We start from the raw sequence: 23892 nt of genomic DNA on the forward strand, positions 1-23892 counted from the left end.
TCGTGAATAAAAACGGCGACATAAGCACGGAGTAAACATTTTGCAGACAGCAAAAATAATGCTCAAAAACATTATGTAACTTGCAATAAATAAGGTAGTATAAAAAAGTATATTTCAAAAAACGATCAGTAAAAATGTAATAATGTGCCACTGTTTGTGTAACCATGCTATTCTCTGCATGTTCTAGATTAGAAAAGCCCACTGATGATGGTGATATTTGTCGCCGAAACTAGTATGGGAAAATAAAGAAATTAAACATATATCAAGGTGTTTTGCATCAAGCGGATGCAACTTCTGATATTGTTGTTTTTAAAGCGTAGACTGTTTGAGACATTACTCCCATGGAGGAAAGTGCGCATGGTGACTGTTGTATTTAATCCCGATGTAATTTCTGTGTTTCATCAACACTCAGTTAGTGCACAGATTTCAGAATGCCTCCAGATGTGCATCGGAAACTACTTCTGGTCTTCCAGGGAACAATCAAAGCGTAGACTGTATGAGACACTACTCACATGGAGGAAAGTGCGCATGGTGACTGTTGTATTCAATCCCGATGCAATTTCTGTGTTTCATCAACACTCTGATAGTCCACAGATTACAGAATGCCACCAGATGTGCATCGGAAACTACTACTGGTCTTCCAGGGAACGATCAAAGCGTAGACTGTTGGAGACATTACTCACATGGAGGAAAGTGCGCATGGTGACTGTTGTATTCAATCCCGATATAATTTCTGTGTTTCATCAATACTCTGATAGTCCACAGATTACACAAATGCCACCAGATGTTCTTCGGAAACTACTACTGGTCTTCCAGGGAACGATCAAAGCGTAGACTGTTTCAGACACTTCTCCCGTGGAGGTAAGTGCACATGGTGACTGTTGTATTCAATCCCGATGCAATTTCTGTGTTTGATCAACACTCTGATAGTCCACAGATTACAGAATGCCACCAGATGTGCATCGGAAACTACTACTGGCCTTCTAGGGGACGATCAAAGCATACACTGTTTCAGACATTACTCCCATGGAGGAAAGTGCGGATGGTGACTGTTGTATTCAATATCGATGCAATTTCTGTGTTTCATCAACACTCTCATAGTCCACAGATTACAGAATGCCCCCAGATGTGTATCGGAAACTACTACAGGTCTTCCAGGGAACGATCAAAGCGTAGACTGTTTGAGACATACCTCCCGTGGAGGAAAGTGCGCATGGTGACTGTTGTATTCAATCACGATGCAATTTCTGTGTTTCATCAACACTCTGATAGTCCACAGATTACAGAATGCCACCAGATGTGCATCGGAAGCTACTACTGGTCTTCCACTGAACGATCAAAGCGTAGAGTGTTTGAGAATTACTCCCGTGGAGGAAAGTGCGCATGGTTACTGTTGTATTCAATCCCGATGCAATTTCTGTGTTTCATCAACACACTGATAATCCACAGATTACAAAATGCCTCCAGATGTGCATCGGAAGCTACTACTGGTCTTCCAGGGAACGATCAAAGCGTAGATTGTTTGAGACATTACTCCCATGGAGGAAAGTGCGCATAGTGACTGTTGTATTCAATCCCGATGTAATTTCTGTGTTTCATCAACACTGATTTAGTGCACAGATTTCAGAATGCATACAGATGTGCATCGGAAACTACTTCTGGTCTACCAGGGAACGATCCAGGCGTAGACTGTATGAGACACTACTCCCATGGAGGTAAGTGCGCATGGCGACTGTTGTATTCAATCCCGATGCAATTTCTTTGTTTCATCAACACTCTGATAGTCCACAGATTACAGAATGCCTCCAGATGTGCATCGGAAACTACTACTGGTCTTCCAGGTAACGATCAAATCGTAAACTCTTTGAGACATTACTCAAATGGACGAAGGTAAGCTTCGTGACTGTTGTATACAATCCCGAAACAATTTCTGTGTTTCATCAACACTCTGATAGTCCACAGATTACAGAATGCCGCCAGATGTGCATCGGAAACTACTACTGGTCTCCCAGGGAACGATCAAAGCGTAGACTCTTTGAGACATTACTCCCATGGAGGAAAGTTCGCTTGGTGACTGTTGTATTCAATCCCGATATAATTTGTGTGTTTCATCAACACTCTGATAGTCCACAGATTACAGAATGCCACCAGATGTGCATCGGAAACTACTACTGGTCTCCCAGGGAACGATCAAAGCGTAGACTGTGTCAGACACTACTCCCATGGAGGAAAGTGCGCATTGGGCCTGTTGTATTCAATCCCGATGCAATTTCTGTGTTTGATCAACACTCTGATAGTCCACAGATTACAGAATGCCACCAGATGTGCATCGGAAACTACTACTGGTCTTCCAGGGAACGATCAAAGCGTAAACTCATAGAGACATTACTCCCATGGAGGAAAGTGCGCATGGTGACTGTTGTATTCAATCCCGATGCATTTTCTGTGTCTCATCAACACTCTGATAATCCACAGATTACAGAATGCCTCCAGATGTGAATCGCAAACTACTACAGGTCTTCCAGGGAATGATCAAAGCGTACTCTGTTAGAGATATTACTCCCATGGAGGAAGGTGCGCATGGTGACTGTTGTAATCAATCCACATGCTATTTCTGTGTTTCATCAACACTCTGATAGCCCACAGATTACAGAATGCCACCAGATGTGCATCGGAAACTACTACTGGTCTTCCGGGGAACGATCAAAGCGTAGACTCTTTGAGACATTACTCCCATGGAGGAATGTTCGCATGGTGACTGTTGTATTCAATCCCGATATAATTTCTGTGTTTCATCAACACTCTGATAGTCCACAGATTACAGAATGACTCCAGATGTGCATCGGAAATTACTACAGGTCTTCCAGCCAACGATCAAAGCGTAGACTGTTTGAGACATTACTCCCATGGAGGAAAGTGCGCATGGTGACTGTTGTATTCAATCCCGAATCAATTTCTGTGTTTCATCAACACTCTGATAATCCATAGATTACGGAATGCCACCAGATGTGCATCGGAAACTACTACTGGTCTTCTTGGGAACGATCAAACCGTAGACTGTTTCAGACATTACTCCCATGGAGGAAAGTATGGATGGTGACTGTTGTATTCAGTCTCGATGCAAATTCTGTGTTTCATCAACACTCTGATAGTCCACAGATTACAGAATGCCACAAGATGTGCATCGGACGCTACTACTGGTCTTCCAGGGAACGATCAAAGTGTAGAGTGTTTGAGAATTACTCCCGTGGAGGAAAGTGCGCATGGTGACTGTTGTATTCAATCCCGATGCAATTTCTGTGTTTCATCAACACTCTGATAGTCCACAGATTACAGAATGCCACCAGATATGCATCCGAAACTACTACTGGTCTTCCAGGGATCGATCAAAGCGTTGACTGTTTGAGACATTACTCCCATGGAGGAAAGTGCGCATGGTGACTGTTGTATTCTATCCCGATGTAATTTCTGTGTTTCATCAACACTCAGTTAGTGCACATATTTCAGAATGCCTCCAGATGTGCATCGGAAACTACTTCTGGTCTTCCAGGGAACGATCAAAGCGTAGACTGTATGAGACACTACTCCCATGGAGGAAAGTGCGCATGGTGACTGTTGTATTCAATACCGATGCATTTTCTGTGTTTCATCAACACTCTGATAGTCCACAGATTACAGAATGCCTCCAGATGTGCATCGGAAACTACTACTGGTCTTCCAGCCAACGATCAAAGCGTAGACAGTTTGAGACATTACTCCCATGGAGGAAAGTGCGCATGGTGACTGTTGTATTCAATCCCGATGCAATTTCTGTGTTTCATCAACACTCTCATAGTCCACAGATTACAGAATGCCACCAGATGTGCATCGGAAACTACTACAGGTCTTCCAGGGAAAGATCAAAACGTAGACTGTTTGAGACATACCTCGAGTGGAGGAAAGTGCGCATGGTGACTGTTGTATTCAATCACGATGCAATTTCTGTGTTTCATCAACACTCAGATAGTCCACAGATTACAGAATGCCACCAGATGTGCATCGGAAGCTACTACTGGTCTTCCAGGGAACGATCAAAGCGTAGAGTGTTTGAGAATTACTCCCATGGAGGAAAGTGCGCATGGTGACTGTTGTATTCAGTCACGATGCAAATTCTGTGTTTCATCAACACTCTCATAGTCCACAGATTACAGAATGCCACCAGATGTGCATCGGAAACTACTACTGGTCTCCCAGGGAACGATCAAAGCGTAGACTCTTTGAGACATTACTCCCATGGAGGAAAGTTCGCTTGGTGACTGTTGTATTCAATCCCGATATAATTTGTGTGTTTCATCAACACTCTGATAGTCCACAGATTACAGAATGCCACCAGATGTGCATCGGAAACTACTACTGGTCTCCCAGGGAACGATCAAAGCGTAGACTGTGTCAGACACTACTCCCATGGAGGGAAGTGCGCATTGGGCCTGTTGTATTCAATCCCGATGCAATTTCTGTGTTTGACCAACACTCTGATAGTCCACAGATTACAGAATGCCACCAGATGTGCATCGGAAACTACTACTGGTCTTCCAGGGAACGATCAAAGCGTATACTCATTGAGACATTACTCCCATGGAGGAAAGTGCGCATGGTGACTGTTGTATTCAATCCCGATGCATTTTCTGTGTCTCATCAACACTCTGATAATCCACAGATTACAGAATGCCTCCAGATGTGAATCGCAAACTACTACAGGTCTTCCAGGGAATGATCAAAGCGTACTCTGTTAGAGATATTACTCCCATGGAGGAAGGTGCGCATGGTGACTGTTGTAATCAATCCCCATGCTATTTCTGTGTTTCATCAACACTCTGATAGCCCACAGATTACAGAATGCCACCAGATGTGCATCGGAAACTACTACTGGTCTTCCAGGGAACGATCAAAGCGTAGACTGTTTGAGACATACCTCCCGTGGAGGAAAGTGCGCATGGTGACTGTTGTATTCAATCCCGATGCAATTTCTGTGTTTCATCAACACTCTGATAGTCCACAGATTACAGAATGCCACCAGATGTGCATCGGAAGCTACTACTGGTCTTCCAGGGAACGATCAAAGCGTAGAGTGTTTGAGAATTACTCCCATGGAGGAAAGTGCGCATGGTGACTGTTGTATTCAATCCCGATGTAATTTCTGTGTTTCATCAACACTCATTTAGTGCACAGATTTCAGGAAGCCTCCAGATGTGCATCGGAAACTACTTCTGGTCTTCCAGGGAACGATAAAAGCGTAGACAGTATGAGACACTACTCCCATGGAGGAAAGTGCGCATGGTGACTGTTGTATTCAATCCCGATGCTATTTCTTTGTTTCATCAACATTCTGATAGTCCACAGATTACAGAATGCCACCAGATGTGCATCGGAAGCTACTACTGGTCTTCCAGGGAACGATCAAAGCGTAGAGTGTTTGAGAATTACTCACATGGAGGAAAGTGCGCATGGTGACTGTTGTATTCAATCCCGATGCAATTTCTGTTTTTCATCAACACTCTGATAGTCCATAGATTACAGAATGCCACCAGATGTGCATCGGAAACTACTACTGGTCTTCCAGGGAACGATCAAAGCGTAGACTGTTTCAGACATTATTCCCATGGAGGAAAGTGCGCATGGTGACCGTTGTATTCAATCCCGATGCAATTTCTGTGTTTCATCAACACTCTGATAATCCCCAGATTACGGAATGCCACCAGATGTGCATCGGAAACTACTACTGGTCTTCTAGGGAACGATCAAACCGTAGACTGTATCAGACTTTACTCCTATGGAGGAAAGTGCGGATGGTGACTGTTGTATTCAGTCACGATGCAATTTCTGTGTTTCATCAACACTCTGATAGTCCACAGATTACAGAATGCCACAAGATGTGCATCGGACGCTACTACTGGTCTTCCAGGGAACGATCAAAGTGTAGAGTGTTTGAGAATTACTCCCGTGGAGGGAAGTGCGCATGGTGACCTTTGTATTCAATCCCGACGCAATTTCTGTGTTTCATCAACACTCTGATAGTCCACAGATTACAGAATGGCTCCAGATATGCATCGGAAACTACTACTGGTCTTCCAGGGAACGATCAAAGCGTAGACTGTTTGAGACATTACTCCCATGGAGGAAAGTGCGCATGGTGACTGTTGTATTCAATCCCCTATGCATTTTCTGTGTTTCATCAACACTCTGATAGTCCACAGATTACAGAATGCCTCCAGATGTGCATAGCAAACTACTACAGGACTTGCAGGGAATGATCAAAGCGTACTCTGTTAGAGATATTACTCCCATGAAGGAAAGTGCGCATGGTGACTGTTGTAATCAATCCCGATGCAATTTCTGTGTTTCATCAACACTCTGATAGTCCACAGATTGCAGAATGCCTCCAGATGTGCATCGCAAACTACTTTGGCCTTCCAGGGAACGATCAAAGCGTAGACTCTTTGAGACATTACTCCTATGGAGGAAAGTGCGCATGGTGACTGTTGTATTCATTCCCGATATAATTTCTGTGTTTCATCAACACTCTGATAGTCCACAGATTACAGAATGCCTCCAGATGTGCATCGGAAATTACTACTGGTCTTCCAGCCAACGATCAAAGCGTAGACTGTTTGAGACATTACTCCCATGGAGGAAAGTGCGCATGGTGACAGTTGTATTCAATCCCGATGCAATTTCTGTGTTTCATCAACACTCTGATAGTCCAAATATTACAGAATGCCTCCAGATGTGCATCGGAAACTACTACTGGTCTTCCAGGGAACGATCAAAGCGTAGACTGTTTCAGACATTACTCCCGTGAAGGAAAGTGCGCATGGTGACTGTTGTATTCAATACCGATGGATTTTCTGTGTTTCATCAACACTCTCATAGTCCACAGATTACAGAATGCCACCAGATGTGCATCGGAAACTACTACTAGTCTACTAGGGAACGATCAAAGCGTAGAGTGTTTGAGAATTACTCCCGTGGAGGAAAGTGCGGATGGTGACTGTTGTATTCAATATCGATGGAATTTCTGTGTTTCATCAACACTCTCATAGTCCACAGATTACAGAATGCCACCAGATGTGCATCGGAAACTACTACAGGTCTTCCAGGGAAAGATCAAAGCGTAGACTGTTTGAGACATACCTCGAGTGGAGGAAAGTACGCATGGTGACTGATGTATTCAATCCCGATGCAATTTCTTTGTGTCATCAATACTCTGATAGTCCACAGATTACAGAATGCCACCAGATGTGCATCGGAAACTACTACTGGTCTTCCAGGGAACTATCAAAGCGTAGACTCTTTGAGACATTACTCCTATGGAGGAAAGTGCACATGGTGAATGTTGTATTCAATCCCGATATAATTTCTGTGTTTCATCAACACTCTGATAGTCCACAGATTACAGAATGCCTCCAGATGTGCATCGGAAATTACTACTGGTCTTCCATCCAACGATCAAAGCGTAGACTCTTTGAGACATTACTCCCATGGAGGAAAGTGCGCATGGTGACTGTTGTATTCAATCCCGATGCAATATCTGTGTTTCATCAACACTCTGATAGTCCAAATATTACAGAATGCCTCCAGATGTGCATCGGAAACTACTACTGGTCTTCCAGGGAACGATCAAATCGTAGACTGTTTGAGACATTACTCCCGTGAAGGAAAGTGCGCATGGTGACTGTTGTATTCAATACCGATGCATTTTTTGTGTTTCATCAACACTCTGATAGTCCACAGATTACAGAATGCCACCAGATGTGCATCGGAAACTACTACTGGTCTTCCAGGTAACGATCAAAGCGTAAACTCTTTGAGACATTACTCCCATGGAGGAAGGTAAGCATCGTGACTGTTGTATACAATCCCGATGCAAATTCTGTGTTTAATCAACACTTTGAAGGTCAACAGATTACAGAATGCCTCCAGATGTGCATCGGAAACTACAACTGGTCTTCCAGGGATCGATCAATGCGTAGACTGTTTGCGACATTACTCCCATGGAGGAATTTTCGCATGGTGACTGTTGTATTGAATTCCGATGCAATATCTGTGTTTCATCAACATTCTGATAGTCCACAGATTACAGAATGCCTCCAGATGTGCATCGGAAACTACTACTGGTCTTCCAGGGAACGATCAAAGCGTAGACTCTTTGAGAAATTACTCCCATGGAGGAAAGTTCGCATGGTGGCTGTTGTATTCAATCCCGATATAATTTCTGTGTTTCATCAACAGTCTGATAGTCCACAGATTACAGAATGCCTCCAGATGTGCATCGGAAACTACTACTGGTCTTCCAGCCAACGATCAAAGCGTAGACAGTTTGAGACATTACTCCCATGGAGGAAAGTGCGCATGGTGACTGTTGTATTCAATCCCGATGCAATTTCTGTGTTTCATCTACAGTCTAATAGTCCACAGATTACAGAATGCCTCCAGATGTGCATCGGAAACTACTACTGGGCTTCCAGCCAACGATCAATGCGTAGACAGTTTGAGACATTACTCCCATGGAGGAAAGTGCGCATGGTGACGTATTCAATCCCGATGCAATATCTGTGTTTCATCAACACTCTGATAGACCAAATATTACAGAATGCCTCCAGATGTGCATCGGAAACTACTACTGGTCTTCCAGGTAACGATCAAAGCGTAAACTCTTTAAGACATTACTCATATAGAGGAAGGTAATCATCGTGACTGTTGTATACAATCCCGATGCAAATTCTGTGTTTCATCAACACTTTGAAGGTCAACAGATTACAGAATGCCTCCAGATGTGCATCGGAAACTACAACTGGTCTTGCAGGGATCGATCAATGCGTAGACTGTTTGCGACATTACTCCCATGGAGGAAAGTTCGCATGGTGACTGTCGTATTGAATTCCGATGCAATATCTGTGTTTCATCAACATTCTGATAGTCCGCAGATTACAGAATGCCTCCAGATGTGCATCGGAAACTACTACTGGTCTTCCAAGGAACGATCAAAGCGTAGACTCTTTGAGACATTACTCCCATGGATGAAACTGCGCATGGTGACTGTTGTATTCAATCCCGATGCAATTTCTGTGTTTCATCAACACCCTGATAGTCCACAGATTGCAGAATGCCTCCAGATGTGCATCGGAAACTACTTTGGCCTCCCAGGGAACGATCGAAGGGTAGACTCTTTGAGACATTACTCCCATGGAGGAAAGTGCGCATGGTGACTGTTGTATTCAATCCCGATGCAATATCTGTGTTTCATCAACACTCTGATAGTCCACATTTCACAGAATGCCTCCAGATGTGCATCGGAAATTACTACTGGTCTTCCAGCCAACGATCAAAGCGTAGACTGTTTGAGACATTACTCCCATGGAGGAAAGTGCGCATGGTGACTGTTGTATTCAATCCCGATGCAATTTCTGTGTTTCATCAACAGTCTGATAGTCCACAGATTACAGAATGCCTATAGATGTGCATCGGAAACTACAACTGGTCTTCCAGGGAACGATCAAAGCGTAGACTGTTTGAGACATTACTCCCATGGAAGAAAGTGCGCATGGTGACTGTTGTAATCAATCCCGATGCAATTTCTGTGTTTCATCAACACTCTGATAGTCCACAGATTGCAGAATGCCTCCAGATGTGCATCGGAAACTACTTTGGCCCCCCAGGGAACGATCAGAGCGTAGACTCTTTGAGACATTACTCCCATGGAGGAAAGTGCGCATGGTGACTGTTGTATTCAATCCCGATATAATTTCTGTGTTTCATCAACACTCTGATAGTCCACAGATTACAGAATGCATCCAGATGTGCATCGGAAATTACTACTGGTCTTCCAGCCAACGATCAAAGCGTAGACTGTTTGAGACATTACTCCCATGGAGGAAAGTGCGCATGGTGACTGTTGTATTCAATCCCGATGCAATATCTCTGTTTCATCAACACTCTGATAGTCCACATATTACAGAATGCCTCCAGATGTGCATCGGAAATTACTACTGGTCTTCCAGCCAACGATCAAAGCGTAGACTGTTTGAGACATTACTCCCATGGAGGAAAGTGCGCATGGTGACTGTTGTATTCAATCCCGATGCAATTTCTGTGTTTCATCAACACTCTGATAGTCCACAGATTACAGAAAGCCACCAGATGTGCATCAGAAACTACTACTGGTCTTCCAGGGAACGATCAAAGCGTAGACTGTTTGAGACAAACCTCCCATGGAGGAGAATGCGGATGGTGACTGTTGTATTGTATCCCGATGCAATATCTGTGTTTCATCAACACTCTGATAGTCCACAGATTACAGAATGCCACCAGATGTGCATCGGAAACTACTACTGGTATTCCAGGGGACGATTAAAGCGTAGACTGTTTGAGACATTACTCCCGTGGAGGGAAGTGCGCATGGTGACTGTTGTATTCAAACCCGATGCAATTTCTGTGTTTGATCAACACTCTGATAGTCCACAGATTACAGAATGCCTCCAGATGTGCATCGGAAACTACTACTGGTCTTCCAGGGAACGATCAAAGCGTAAACTCTTTGAGACATTACTCACATGGAGGAAAGTGCGCATGGTGACTGTTGTATTCAATCCCGATGTAATTTCTGTGTTTCATCAACACTCTGATAGTCCACAGATTACAGAATGCCACCAGATGTGCGTCGGAAACTACTACTGGTCTTCCAGGGAACGATCAAAGCGTAGACTGTTTGAAACATTACTCCCATGGATCAAAGTGCGCATGGTGACTGTTGTATTCAATCCCGATGTAATTTCTGTGTTTCATCAACACTCAGTTAGTGCACAGATTACAGAATGCCTCGAGATGTGCATCGGAAACTACTACTGGTATTCCAGGGAACGATCAAAGCGTAGACTGTTTGGGACATTACTCACATGGAGGAAAGTGCGCATGGTGACTGTTGCATTCAATCCCGATGGAATTTCTGTGTTCCATCAACACTCTGATAGTCCACAGATTACGGAATGCCAGCAGATGTGCATCGGAAACTACTACTGGTCTTCCAGGGAACGATCAAAGCGTAGAATGTTTCAGACATTACTCCCGTTGAGGAAAGTGCGCATGGTTACTGTTGTATTCAATCCCGATGCAATTTCTGTGTTTCATCAACACTCTGATAGTCCACAGATTACAGAATGCCACCAGATGTGCATCGGAAACTACTACTGCTCTTCCAGGGGACGATCAATGCGTAGACTTTTTCAGACATTACTCCCATGGAGGAAAGTGCGGATGGTGACTGTTGTATTCAAACCCGATGCAATTTCTGTGTTTCATCAACACTCTGATAGTCCACAGATTACAGAATGCCACCAGATGTGCATCGGAAACTACTACTGAAATTCCAGGGGACGATTAAAGCGTAGACTGTTTAAGACATACCTCCCGTGGAGGAAAGTGCGCATGGTGACTGCTGTATTCAATCCCGATGCAATTTCTGTGTTTCATCAACACTCTGATAGTCCACAGATTACAGAATGCCACCAGATGTGCATCGGAAGCTACTACTGGTCTTCCAGGGAACTATCAAAGCGTAGACTGTTAGGGACTTTACTCCCATGGAGGAAAGTGCGCATGGTGTCTGTTGTATTCAATCCCGATATAATTTCTGTGTTTCATCAACACTCTGATAGTCCACAGATTACAAAATGCCTCCAGATGTGCATCGGAAATTACTACTGGTCTTCCAGCCAACGATCAAAGCGTAGACTGTTTGAGACATTACTCCCATGGAGGAAAGTGCGCATGGTGACTGTTGTATTCAATCCCGATGCAATTTCTGTGTTTCATCAACAGTCTGATAGTCCACAGATTACAGAATGCCTCCAGATGTGCATCGGAAACTACTACTGGTCTTCCAGGGAACGATCAAAGCGTAAACTCTTTGAGACATTACTCCCATGGAGCAAGGTAATCATCGTGACTGTTGTATACAATCCCGATGCTAATTCTGTGTTTCATCAACACTTTGAAGGTCAACAGATTACAGAATGACTCCAGATGTGCATCGGAAACTACAACAGGACTTCCAGGGATCGATCAATTCGTAGACTGTTTGAGACATTACTCAAATGGAGGAAACTTAGCATGGTGACTGTTGTATTGAATTCCGATGCAATATCTGTGTTTATTCAACACTCTGATAGTCCACAGATTACAGAATGCCTCCAGATGTGCATCGGAAACTACTACTGGCCTTCCAGGGAACGATCAGAGCGTAGACTCTTTGAGACATTACTCCCATGGAGGAAAGTGCGCATGGTGACTGTTGTATTCAATCCCGATATAATTTCTGTGTTTCATCAACACTCTGATAGTCCACAGATTACAAAATGCGTCCAGATGTGCATCGGAAATTACTACTGGTCTTCCAGCCAACGATCAAAACGTAGACTGTTTGAGACATTACTCCCATGGAGGAAAGTGCGCATGGTGACTGTTGTATTCAATCCCGATGCAATTTCTGTGTTTCATCAACAGTCTGATAGTCCACAGATTACAGAATGCCTCCAGATGTGCATCGGAAACTACTACTGGTCTTCCAGGGAACGATCAAAGCGTAGACTGTTTGAGACATTACTCCCATGGAGGAAAGTGCCATGGAGACTGTTGTATTCAATCCCGATGCATTTTCTGTGTTTCATCCACACTCTGATAGTCCACAGATTACAGAAAGCCACCAGATGTGCATCGGAAACTACTACTGGTCTTACAGGGAACGATCAAAGCGTAGACTGTTTGAGACATTACTCCCATGGAGGAAAGTGCGGATGGTGACTGTTGTATTCAATATCGATGCAATTTCTGTGTTTCATCAACACTCTCATAGTCCACAGATTACAGAATGCCTCCAGATGTGCATCGGAAGCTACTACTGGTCTTCCATGGAACGATCAAATCGCAGAGTGTTTGAGAATTACTCCCGTGGAGGAAAGTGCGCATGGTGACTGTTGTATTCAATCCCGATGCAATTTCTGTGTTTCGTCAACACTCTGATAGTCCACAGATTACAGAATGCCTCCAGATATGCATCGGAAACTGTTACTGGTCTTCCAGGGAACGATCAAAGCGTAGACTGTTTGAGACATTACTCCCATGGAGGAAAGTGCGCATGGTGACTCTTGTATTCAATCCCGATGTAATTTCTGTGTTTCATCAACACTCAGTTAGTGCACAGATTTCAGAATGCCTCCAGATGTGCATCGGAAATTACTACTGGTCTTCCAGCCAACGATCAAAGCGTAGACTGTTTGAGACATTACTCCCATGGAGGAAAGTGCGCATGGTGACTGTTGTATTCAATCCGGATGCAATTTCTGTGTTTCATCCACACTCTGATAGTCCACAGATTACAGAAAGCCACCAGATGTGCATCGGAAACTACTACTGGTCTTCCAGGGAACGATCAAAGCGTAGACTGTTTGAGACATACCTCCCGTGGAGGAGAATGCGGATGGTGACTGTTGTATTCAATCCCGATGCAATTTCTGTGTTTCATCAACACTCTGATAGTCAACAGATTACAGAATGCCTCCAGATGTGCATCGCAAACTACTACAGGTCTTCCAGGGAATGATCAAAGCGTACTCTGTTACAGATATTACTCCCATGGAGGAAAGTGCGCGTGGTGACTGTTGTAATCAATGCCGATGCAATTTCTGTGTTTCATCAACACTCTGATAGTCCGCAGATTGCAGAGTGCCGCCAGATGTTCTTCGGAAACTACTTTGGTCTTCCAGGGAACGATCAAAGCGGAGACTGTTTGAGACATTACTCCCATGGAGGAAAGTGCGCATGGTGACTGTTGTATTCAATCCCGAAACAAATTCAGTGTTTCATCAACAGTCTAATACTCCACAGATTACAGAATGCCTCAAGATATGCATCGGAAACTGCTACTGGTCTTCCAGGGAACGATCAAAGCGTAGACTGTTTGCGACATTACTCCCATGGAGGAAAGTTCGCATGGTGACTGTTGTATTGAATTCTGATGCTATATCCGTGTTTCATCAACATTCTGATAGTCCACAGATAACAGAATGCCTCCAGATGTGCATCGGAACTACTACTGGTCTTCCAGGGAACATTCAAAGCGTAGACTCTTTGAGACATTTCTCCCATGGAGGAAAGTTCGCATGGTGACTGTTGTATTCAATCCCGATATAATTTCTGTGTTTCATCAACACTCCGATAGTCCACAGTTTACAGAACGCCTCCAGATGTGCATCGGAAACTACTACTGGTCTTCCAGGGAAGATCAAAGCGTAGACTGTTTCAGACATTACTCCCGTGGAGGAAAGTTGGCATGGTGACCGTTGTATTCAAACCCGATGCAATTTCTGTGTTTCATCAACACTCTGATAGTCCACAGATTACAGAAAGCCACCAGATGTGCATCAGAAACTACTACTGGTCTTCCAGGGAAGATCAAAGCGTAGACTGTTTCAGACATTACTCCCGTGGAGGAAAGTTGGCATGGTGACCGTTGTATTCAAACCCGATGCAATTTCTGTGTTTCATCAACACTCTGATAGTCCACAGATTACAGAAAGCCACCAGATGTGCATCAGAAACTACTACTGGTCTTCCAGGGAACGATCAAAGCGTAGACTGATTGAGACATACCTCCCGTGGAGGAGAATGCGGATGGAGACTGTTGTATTCAATCCCGATGCAATTTCTGTGTTTCATCAACACTCTGATAGTCCACAGATTACAGAATGCCACCAGATGTGCATCGGAAACTACTACTGAAATTCCAGGAGACGATTAAGGCGTAGACTGTTTGAGACATTACTCCCGTGGAGGAAAGTGCGCATGGTGACTGCTGTATTCAATCCCGATGCAATTTCTGTGTTTCATCAACACTCTGATAGTCCACAGATTACAGAATGCCTCCAGATGTGCATCGGAAACTACTACTGGTCTTCCAGGGAACGATCAAAGCGTAAACTCTTTGGGACATTACTCCCATGGAGGAATGTGCGCATGGTGACAGTTGTATTCAATCCCGATGTATTTTCTGTGTTTCATCAACACTCTGATAGTCCACAGATTACAGAATGCCTCCAGATGTGCATCGCAAACTACTGCAGGTCTTCCAGGGAATGATCAAAGCGTACTCTCTTACAGATATTACTCCCATGGAGGAAAGTGCGCATGGTGTCTGTTGTATTCAATCCCGATATAATTTCTGTGTTTCATCAACACTCTGATAGTCCACAGATTACAAAATGCCTCCAGATGTGCATCGGAAATTACTACTGGTCTTCCAGCCAACGATCAAAGCGTAGACTGTTTGAGACATTACTCCCATGGAGGAAAGTGCGCATGGTGACTGTTGTATTCAATCCCGATGCAATTTCTGTGTTTCATCAACAGTCTGATAGTCCACAGATTACAGAATGCCTCCAGATGTGCATCGGAAACTACTACTGGTCTTCCAGGGAACGATCAAAGCGTAAACTCTTTGAGACATTACTCCCATGGAGCAAGGTAATCATCGTGACTGTTGTATACAATCCCGATGCTAATTCTGTGTTTCATCAACACTTTGAAGGTCAACAGATTACAGAATGACTCCAGATGTGCATCGGAAACTACAACAGGACTTCCAGGGATCGATCAATTCGTAGACTGTTTGAGACATTACTCAAATGGAGGAAACTTACCATGGTGACTGTTGTATTGAATTCCGATGCAATATCTGTGTTTATTCAACACTCTGATAGTCCACAGATTACAGAATGCCTCCAGATGTGCATCGGAAACTACTACTGGCCTTCCAGGGAACGATCAGAGCGTAGACTCTTTGAGACATTACTCCCATGGAGGAAAGTGCGCATGGTGACTGTTGTATTCAATCCCGATATAATTTCTGTGTTTCATCAACACTCTGATAGTCCACAGATTACAAAATGCCTCCAGATGTGCATCGGAAATTACTACTGGTCTTCCAGCCAACGATCAAAACGTAGACTGTTTGAGACATTACTCCCATGGAGGAAAGTGCGCATGGTGACTGTTGTATTCAATCCCGATGCAATTTCTGTGTTTCATCAACAGTCTGATAGTCCACAGATTACAGAATGCCTCCAGATGTGCATCGGAAACTACTACTGGTCTTCCAGGGAACGATCAAAGCGTAGACTGTTTGAGACATTACTCCCATGGAGGAAAGTGCCATGGAGACTGTTGTATTCAATCCCGATGCATTTTCTGTGTTTCATCCACACTCTGATAGTCCACAGATTACAGAAAGCCACCAGATGTGCATCGGAAACTACTACTGGTCTTACAGGGAACGATCAAAGCGTAGACTGTTTGAGACATTACTCCCATGGAGGAAAGTGCGGATGGTGACTGTTGTATTCAATATCGATGCAATTTCTGTGTTTCATCAACACTCTCATAGTCCACAGATTACAGAATGCCTCCAGATGTGCATCGGAAGCTACTACTGGTCTTCCATGGAACGATCAAATCGCAGAGTGTTTGAGAATTACTCCCGTGGAGGAAAGTGCGCATGGTGACTGTTGTATTCAATCCCGATGCAATTTCTGTGTTTCGTCAACACTCTGATAGTCCACAGATTACAGAATGCCTCCAGATATGCATCGGAAACTGTTACTGGTCTTCCAGGGAACGATCAAAGCGTAGACTGTTTGAGACATTACTCCCATGGAGGAAAGTGCGCATGGTGACTCTTGTATTCAATCCCGATGTAATTTCTGTGTTTCATCAACACTCAGTTAGTGCACAGATTTCAGAATGCCTCCAGATGTGCATCGGAAATTACTACTGGTCTTCCAGCCAACGATCAAAGCGTAGACTGTTTGAGACATTACTCCCATGGAGGAAAGTGCGCATGGTGACTGTTGTATTCAATCCGGATGCAATTTCTGTGTTTCATCCACACTCTGATAGTCCACAGATTACAGAAAGCCACCAGATGTGCATCGGAAACTACTACTGGTCTTCCAGGGAACGATCAAAGCGTAGACTGTTTGAGACATACCTCCCGTGGAGGAGAATGCGGATGGTGACTGTTGTATTCAATCCCGATGCAATTTCTGTGTTTCATCAACACTCTGATAGTCAACAGATTACAGAATGCCTCCAGATGTGCATCGCAAACTACTACAGGTCTTCCAGGAAATGATCAAAGCGTACTCTGTTACAGATATTACTCCCATGGAGGAAAGTGCGCGTGGTGACTGTTGTAATCAATGCCGATGCAATTTCTGTGTTTCATCAACACTCTGATAGTCCGCAGATTGCAGAGTGCCGCCAGATGTTCTTCGGAAACTACTTTGGTCTTCCAGGGAACGATCAAAGCGGAGACTGTTTGAGACATTACTCCCATGGAGGAAAGTGCGCATGGTGACTGTTGTATTCAATCCCGAAACAAATTCAGTGTTTCATCAACAGTCTAATACTCCACAGATTACAGAATGCCTCAAGATATGCATCGGAAACTGCTACTGGTCTTCCAGGGAACGATCAAAGCGTAGACTGTTTGCGACATTACTCCCATGGAGGAAAGTTCGCATGGTGACTGTTGTATTGAATTCTGATGCTATATCCGTGTTTCATCAACATTCTGATAGTTCACAGATAACAGAATGCCTCCAGATGTGCATCGGAACTACTACTGGTCTTCCAGGGAACATTCAAAGCGTAGACTCTTTGAGACATTTCTCCCATGGAGGAAAGTTCGCATGGTGACTGTTGTATTCAATCCCGATATAATTTCTGTGTTTCATCAACACTCCGATAGTCCACAGTTTACAGAACGCCTCCAGATGTGCATCGGAAACTACTACTGGTCTTCCAGGGAAGATCAAAGCGTAGACTGTTTCAGACATTACTCCCGTGGAGGAAAGTTGGCATGGTGACCGTTGTATTCAAACCCGATGCAATTTCTGTGTTTCATCAACACTCTGATAGTCCACAGATTACAGAAAGCCACCAGATGTGCATCAGAAACTACTACTGGTCTTCCAGGGAAGATCAAAGCGTAGACTGTTTCAGACATTACTCCCGTGGAGGAAAGTTAGCATGGTGACCGTTGTATTCAAACCCGATGCAATTTCTGTGTTTCATCAACACTCTGATAGTCCACAGATTACAGAAAGCCACCAGATGTGCATCAGAAACTACTACTGGTCTTCCAGGGAACGATCAAAGCGAAGACTGATTGAGACATACCTCCCGTGGAGGAGAATGCGGATGGAGACTGTTGTATTCAATCCCGATGCAATTTCTGTGTTTCATCAACACTCTGATAGTCCACAGATTACAGAATGCCACCAGATGTGCATCGGAAACTACTACTGAAATTCCAGGAGACGATTAAGGCGTAGACTGTTTGAGACATTACTCCCGTGGAGGAAAGTGCGCATGGTGACTGCTGTATTCAATCCCGATGCAATTTCTGTGTTTCATCAACACTCTGATAGTCCACAGATTACAGAATGCCTCCAGATGTGCATCGGAAACTACTACTGGTCTTCCAGGGAACGATCAAAGCGTAAACTCTTTGGGACATTACTCCCATGGAGGAATGTGCGCATGGTGACTGTTGTATTCAATCCCGATGTATTTTCTGTGTTTCATCAACACTCTGATAGTCCACAGATTACAGAATGCCTCCAGATGTGCATCGCAAACTACTGCAGGTCTTCCAGGGAATGATCAAAGCGTACTCTCTTACAGATATTACTCCCATGGAGGAAAGTGCGGATGGTGACTGTTGTATTCAATATCGATGCAATTTCTGTGTTTCATCAACACTCTCATAGTCCACAGATTACAGAATGCCTCCAGATGTGCATCGGAAGCTACTACTGGTCTTCCATGGAACGATCAAAGCGTAGAGTGTTTGAGAATTACTCCCGTGGAGGAAAGTGCGCATGGTGACTGTTGTATTCAATACCGATGCAATTTCTGTGTTTCATCAACACTCTGATAGTCCACAGATTACAGAATGCCTCCAGATATGCATCGGAAACTGTTACTGGTCTTCCAGGGAACGATCAAAGCGTAGACTGTTTGAGACATTACTCCCATGGAGGAAAGTGCGCATGGTGACTGTTGTATTCAATCCCGATGTAATTTCTGTGTTTCATCAACACTCAGTTAGTGCACAGATTTCAGAATGCCTCCAGATGTGCATCGGAAACTACTTCTGGTCTTCCAGGGAACGATCAAAGCGTAGACTGTATGAGACACTACTCCCATGGAGGAAAGTGCGCATGGTGACTGTTGTATTCAATCCCGATGCAATATCTTTGTTCTATCAACCCTCTCATAGTCCACAGATTACAGAATGCCTCCAGATGTGCATCGGAAACTTCTACTGGTCTTCCTGGGAACGATGAAAGCGTAAACTCTTTGAGACATTACTCCCATGGAGCAAGGTAATCATCGTGACTGTTGTATACAATCCCGATGCTAATTCTGTGTTTCATCAACACTTTGAAGGTCAACAGATTACAGAATGACTCCAGATGTGCATCGGAAACTGCAACAGGACTTCCAGGGATCGATCAATTCGTAGACTGTTTGAGACATTACTCAAATGGAGGAAACTTAGCATGGTGACTGTTGTATTGAATTCCGATGCAATATCTGTGTTTCATCAACACTCTGATAGTCCACAGATTACAGAATGCCTCCAGATGTGCATCGGAAACTACTACTGGCCTTCCAGGGAACGATCAGAACGTAGACTCTTTGAGACATTACTCCCATGGAGGAAAGTGCGCATGGTGACTGTTGTATTCAATCCCGATATAATTTCTGTGTTTCATCAACACTCTGATAGTCCACAGATTACAAAATGACTCCAGATGTGCATCGGAAATTACTACTGGTCTTCCAGCCAACGACCAAAGCGTAGACTGTTTGAGACATTACTCCCATGGAGGAAAGTGCGCATGGTGACTGTTGTATTCAATCCCGATGCAATTTCTGTGTTTCATCAACAGTCTGATAGTCCACTGATTACAGAATGCCTCCAGATGTGCATCGGAAACTACTACTGGTCTTCCAGGGAACGATCAAAGCGTAGACTGTTTGAGACATTACTCCCATGGAGGAAAGTGCGCATGGTGTCTGTTGTATTCAATCCCGATGCAATTTCTGTGTTTCATCCACACTCTGATAGTCCACAGATTACAGAAAGCCACCAGATGTGCGTCGGAAACTACTACTGGTCTTCCAGGGAACCATCAAAGCGTAGACTGTTTGAGACATACCTCCCGTGGAGGAGAATGCGGATGGTGACTGTTGTATTCAATCCCGATGCAATTTCTGTGTTTCATCAACACTCTGATAGTCAACAGATTACAGAATGCCTCCAGATGTGCATCGCAAACTACTACAGGTCTTCCAGGGAATGATCAAAGCGTACTCTGTTACAGATATTACTCCCATGGAGGAAAGTGCGCGTGGTGACTGTTGTAATCAATGCCGATGCAATTTCTGTGTTTCATCAACACTCTCATAGTCCGCAGATTGCAGAGTGCCTCCAGATGTTCTTCGGAAACTACTTAGGTCTTCCAGGGAACGATCAAAGCGGAGACTGTTTGAGACATTACTCCCATGGAGGAAAGTTCGCATGGTGACTGTTGTATTGAATTCTGATGCTATATCTGTGTATCATCAACATTCTGATAGTCCACAGATAACAGAATGCCTCCAGATGTGCATCGGAACTACTACTGGTCTTCCAGGGAACAATCAAACCGTAGACTCTTTGAGACATTACTCCCATGGAGGAAAGTTCCCATGGTGACTGTTGTATTCAATCCCGATATAATTTCTGTGTTTCATCAACACTCTGATAGTCCACAGATTACAGAATGCCTCCAGATGTGCATCGGAAACTACTACTGGTCTTCCAGGGAACAATCAAACCGTAGACTGTTTGAGACATTACACACATGGAGGAAAGAGCGCATGGTGACTGTTGTATTTAATCCCGAAGCAATTTCTGTGTTTCATCAACACTCTGATAGTCCACAGATTACAGAATGCCACCAAATGTGCATCGGAAAATACTACTGGTCTTCCAGGGAACGATCAAAGGATAGACTGTTTGAGACATTACTCACTTGGAGGAAAGTGTGCATGGTGACTGTTGTATTCAATCACGATGCAATTTCTGTGTTTCATCAACACTCTGATAGTCCACAGATTACAGAATGCCACCAGATGTGCATCGGAAACTACTACTGGTCTTCCAGGGAACGATCAAAGCGTAGACTGTTTCAGACATTACTCCCATGGAGGGAAGTACGGATGGTGACTGTTGTATTCAATATCGATGCAATTTCTGTGTTTCATCAACACTCTGATAGTCCACAGATTACAGAATGCCAACAGATGTGCATCGGAAACTACTACAGATCTTCCAGGGAACGATCAAAGCGTAGACTCTTTGAGACATTACTCCCATGGAGGAAAGTGCGCATGGTGACTGTTGTATTCAATCCCGATGCAATATCTGTGTTTCATCAACACTCTGATAGTCCACATATTACAGAATGCCTCCAGATGTGCATCGGAAATTACTACTGGTCTTCCAGCTAACGATCAAAGCGTAGACTGTTTGAGACATTAATTTCCATGGAGGAAAGTGCGCATGGTGACTGTTGTATTCAATCCCGATGCAATTTCTGTGTTTCATCAACACTCTGATAGTCCACAGATTACAGAAAGCCACCAGATGTGCATCAGAAACTACTACTGGTCTTCCTGGGAACGATCAAAGCGTAGACTGTTTGAGACATACCTCCCGTGGAGGAAAGTGCGCATGGTAACTGTTGTATTCTATCACGATGCAATTTCTGTGTTTCATCAACACTCTGATAGTCCACAGATTACAGAATGCCACCAGATGTGCATCGGAAGCTACTACTGGTCTTCCACGGAATGATCACAGCGTAGAGTGTTTGAGAATTACTCCCGTGGAGGAAAGTGCGCATGGTGACTGTTGTATTCAATACCGATGCAATTTCTGTGTTTCATCAACACTCTGATAGTCCACAGATTACAGAATGCCTCCAGATATGCATCGGAAACTGTTACTGGTCTTCCAGGGAACGATCAAAGCGTAGACTGTTTGAGACATTACTCCCATGGAGGAAAGTGCGCATGGTGACTGTCGTATTCAATCCCGATGTAATTTCTGTGTTTCATCAACACTCAGTTAGTGCTTAGATTTCAGAATGCCTCCGCATGTGCATCGGAAACTACTTCTGGTCTTCCAGGGAACGATCGAAGCGTAGACTGTATGAGACACTACTCCCATGGAGGAAAGTGCACATGGTGACTGTTGTATTCAATCCCGATGCAATTTCTTTGTTTTATCAACACTCTCATAGTCCACAGATTACAGAATGCCTCCAGATGTGCATCGGAAACTACTACTGGTCTTCCAGGGAACGATCAAAGCGTAAACTCTTTGAGACATTACTCCCATGGAGCAAGGTAATCATCGTGACTGTTGTATACAATCCCTATGCTAATTCTGTGTTTCATCAACACTTTGAAGGTCAACAGATTACAGAATGACTCCAGATGTGCATCGGAAACTACAACAGGACTTCCAGGGATCGATCAATTCGTAGACTGTTTGAGACATTACTCAAATGGAGGAAACTTACCATGGTGACTGTTGTATTGAATTCCGATGCAATTTCTGTGTTTCATCAACACTCTGATAGTCCACAGATTACAGAATGCCTCCAGATATGCATCGGGAACTGTTACTGGTCTTCCAGGGAACGATCAAAGCGTAGACTGTTTGAGACATTACTCCCATGGAGGAAAGTGCGCATGGTGACTGTTGTATTCAATCCCGATGCAATTTCTGTGTTTCATCCACACTCTGATAGTCCAGAGATTACAGAAAGCCACCAGATGTGCATCGGAAACTACTACTGGTCTTCCAGGGAACGATCAAAGCGTAGACTGTTTGAGACATACCTCCCGTGGAGGAGAATGCGGATGGTGACTGTTGTATTCAATCCCGATGCAATTTCTGTGTTTCATCAACACTCTGATAGTCAACAGATTACAGAATGCCTCCAGATGTGCATCGCAAACTACTACAGATCTTCCAGGGAATGATCAAAGCGTACTCTGTTACAGATATTACTCCCATGGAGGAAAGTGCGCGTGGTGACTGTTGTAATCAATGCCGATGCAATTTCTGTGTTTCATCAACACTCTGATAGTCCGCAGATTGCAGAGTGCCTCCAGATGTTCTTCGGAAACTACTTTGGTCTTCCAGGGAACGATCAAAGCGGAGACTGTTTGAGACATTACTCCCATGGAGGAAAATGCGCATGGTGACTGTTGTATTCAATCCCGAAGCAAATTCAGTGTTTCATCAACAGTCTAATAGTCCTTAGATTACCGAGTGCCTCCAGATGTGCATCGGAAACTACTACTGGTCTTCCAGGGAACGATCAAAGCGTAGATTGTTTGAGACATTACTCCCATGGAGGAAAGTGCGCATGGTGACTGTTGTATTCAATCCCGATGCAAATTCAGTGTTTCATCAACAGTCTAATAGTCCACAGATTACAGAATGCCTCCAGATATGCATCGGAAACTGCTACTGGTCTTCCAGGGAACGATCAAACCGTACACTGTTTGCGACATTACTCCCATGGAGGAAAGTTCGCTTGGTGACTGTTGTATTGAATTCCGATGCTATATCTGTGTTTCATCAACATTCTGATAGTCCACAGATAACAGAATGAATCCAGATGTGCATCGGAAACTACTACTGGTCTTCCAGGGAACAATCAAAGCGTAGAC

This window comes from Schistocerca gregaria, chromosome 8, assembly GCF_023897955.1.
Source record: "Schistocerca gregaria isolate iqSchGreg1 chromosome 8, iqSchGreg1.2, whole genome shotgun sequence".
Classification (NCBI taxonomy): Eukaryota; Metazoa; Arthropoda; class Insecta; order Orthoptera; family Acrididae; genus Schistocerca; species Schistocerca gregaria.